Raw genomic sequence first — 2,835 nt, 5'->3', positions numbered from 1 at the left:
TTATTTCATAATATAAAATTTTAATAAATCTATTTATGCAAGTATCTGTTATTGTTAAATCATCTGTGTGTTCCTCAATGCTTTGAAAATTACCACTAATTCTGATTCCCCCCCCCCCCCTCCTACCTATTCTCTCATGACAACTACATTTCTACAATCTCCTCTTCTCTGTCCAGTCATTTTCCTAATAGTTTCAGGGATGTGCTCAGTCCACATTTTAAAATGACGTCACACTTTGGCATCAAAGAGTGAAAGCAATCTGAGTCATATGCCCCTAGAGATCTCTTGCACTGTCTTCCGATCCTCTGTGGCTCAGAAGTGCAATCTCCTCATTGTTGCTCCTTTTTTGAGAAGACGCTGACACATATTTAGCATGGATTGTAGATACATTTCACAGGCGTAGACATCTCCATAACATCACCTATGTGGCAAGTTTCCAAGTAGCAGCCCAAATAGCTTCAGGCCATTTGTCCACAAAGGCATCAAAAACCTTGAATACTTGCACATAGATAGGAAATGTGCCTGTTTTTTTCACACCCCATCCCAATTGTAACCAAATCAATCATTTTGCTCATACTTGGCAGGTGATTAGCATGTGAGGGTGTAATCCTTTGCTTGCTGATTGCAATTTCTCAAGTGAAGGCAATGAGCACACGAACAGGCCCTTCTACCTACAATGCCTGTGCCGAACATAATGCCAAGACCAGCTCTTATCTGCCACCACACCGTTATCATCCATACCGCTCAATTCCTTGCATATTTATATGCCTATCCAAAAGCTTCTTAAATGCCACCATTATATCTGCCTCCACCAACCCCAACAAGGAGCACATTCCAGGGACGCATAACCCTCTGTAAAAAAATGTATCTTCATGTCTCCCTTAAACTTTGCACCACTCACCATAAACCTATGCCCTCTAGTATTTGATATTTCCATTCTTGGAAAAAGATCCTGACTGTCTACCCTATCTATGCCTCAGATGCATTTTTGCATTCCTGTTTCCGCATCTGGAGGGCCTATAGTTTTTTAAACAAAGAACCTTTTGGGTATCACTTTAAACCAAAAGCTACTGTTTCATGGTTATTGTTATGGATATGACTCATCTCTGATGTGATGCGACTCATCTCGGATATCTCAGTCACAGTCAGGGGATATGGGGAGAAGGCAGGAACGGAGTACTGATTGGGGATGATCAGCCATGATCACATTGAATGGCGCTGCTGGCTCGAAGGGCTGAATGGCCTACTCCTGCACCTATTGTCTATTGAAGAGAAAGAGGAATACGGGTAATCCGTAGAAGGTCAAGAGGGGAACAAAAAGATGGCATAATTTAATTACTACTATCTAAATGGCGTCTAGTTGGGAAAAGGGGAAGTACAACGGGATCTGGGTGTCCTTGTACATCGGTCTATGAAAGTAAGCATGCAGGTACAGCAGGCAATGAAGAAAGCAAATGCATGTTGGCCATTATAACAAGAGAAATCGAATATAGGAGCAAAGAGGTCCTTCTGCAGTTGTACAGAGCCCTAGTGAGATCACATCTGGAGTATTGTGGGCAGTTTTTGGCCCCTAATTTGAGGAAGGACATTCTTGCTTTTGAGGGAGTGCAGCGTAGGTTTACAAGTTAATTCCTGGGATGGCAGGGTTGTCATATGCTGAGAGAATGAGAAGAAATTCAGCGGGTGCAGCAACATCTATGGAGCGAAGGAAATAGGCAATGTTTCGGGCCAAAACCCTTCTTCAGACTGATGGAGGGTGGGGGGCAGGGATAAGAAAGGAAAAAGGAAGAGGAGGAGCCCGAGGGCTGAGGGAAAGCTGAGAAGGGGAGGAGACAGCAAGGGCTACGGAAATTGGAGAATTCAATGTTTATGCCGCTAGGGTGCAGACTGCCCAAACAGAATATGAGGTGCTGCTCCTCCAATTTCCAGTGGCCCAGGACAGAGAGGTCGGATTTGGAATGGGAGGGGTAGTTGAAGTGCTGATCAGGTTAGTTAATGCGGACCGAGCGGAGGTGTTTGGTGAAACGATCGTCAAGCCTACGCTTGGTCTCACCGATGTAGATTAGCTGACATCTAGAGCAGCGGATGCAATAGATGAGGTTGGAGGAGATGCAGGTGAACCTCTGTCACACATGGAACGACTGCTAGGGTCCTTGAATGGAGTCGAGGGGGGAAGTAAAGCGACAAGTGTAGCATCTCTTGCGGTTGCAAGGGAAAGTGCCCGGGGAGGGGGTGGTGCAGGAGGGAAGGGAAGAATTGACCAGGGAGTTACGGAAGGAGCGGTCTTTGCGGAAAGCAGACGGGGGGAGATGGAAAGATGTGGCGAGTGGTGGGGTCACGTTGGAGGTGGCGAAACTGACGGAGGACTATTTATTTGTATGTGACGACTAGTGGGGTGAAAGATGAGGACTAAGGGGACTCTGCCCTTGTTACGAGTGGGGGGGGGGGGGGATGGGAGAGAGAGCAGTGTTACTGGGTAAGGAAGAAACCCTGGTGAGAGCCTCATCTATAGTAGGAGAGGGGAAGGTAATTCCCTGAAGAATTAGGACATTTCCGATACCCTGGTGTGGAACACCTCATCCTGGGAGCAGATGCGGCGTAGACAGAGGAATTGGGAGTAGGGGATGGAATACAAAATGTGAGTTGCAGGTAGTTAAGTTTATAAATAATGGAAATGTGGCTCATAAAAGGAAGGCAAGATTTTATGGAGGCAAACATATGGTGTTGCACTAAGTGCATACTTTCCAAATCTCAAATAGAAGCTGAAATATTCTGTAGATTCTGATGAAAAGAGCAAACAAGTACTCCCACAATATTTAAGAAACATTACGATGA

This window comes from Leucoraja erinacea, chromosome 1 (genome assembly GCF_028641065.1).
Source record: "Leucoraja erinacea ecotype New England chromosome 1, Leri_hhj_1, whole genome shotgun sequence".
In the NCBI taxonomy this organism is placed as follows: domain Eukaryota; kingdom Metazoa; phylum Chordata; class Chondrichthyes; order Rajiformes; family Rajidae; genus Leucoraja; species Leucoraja erinaceus.
This window is presented reverse-complemented; position numbering follows the sequence as displayed.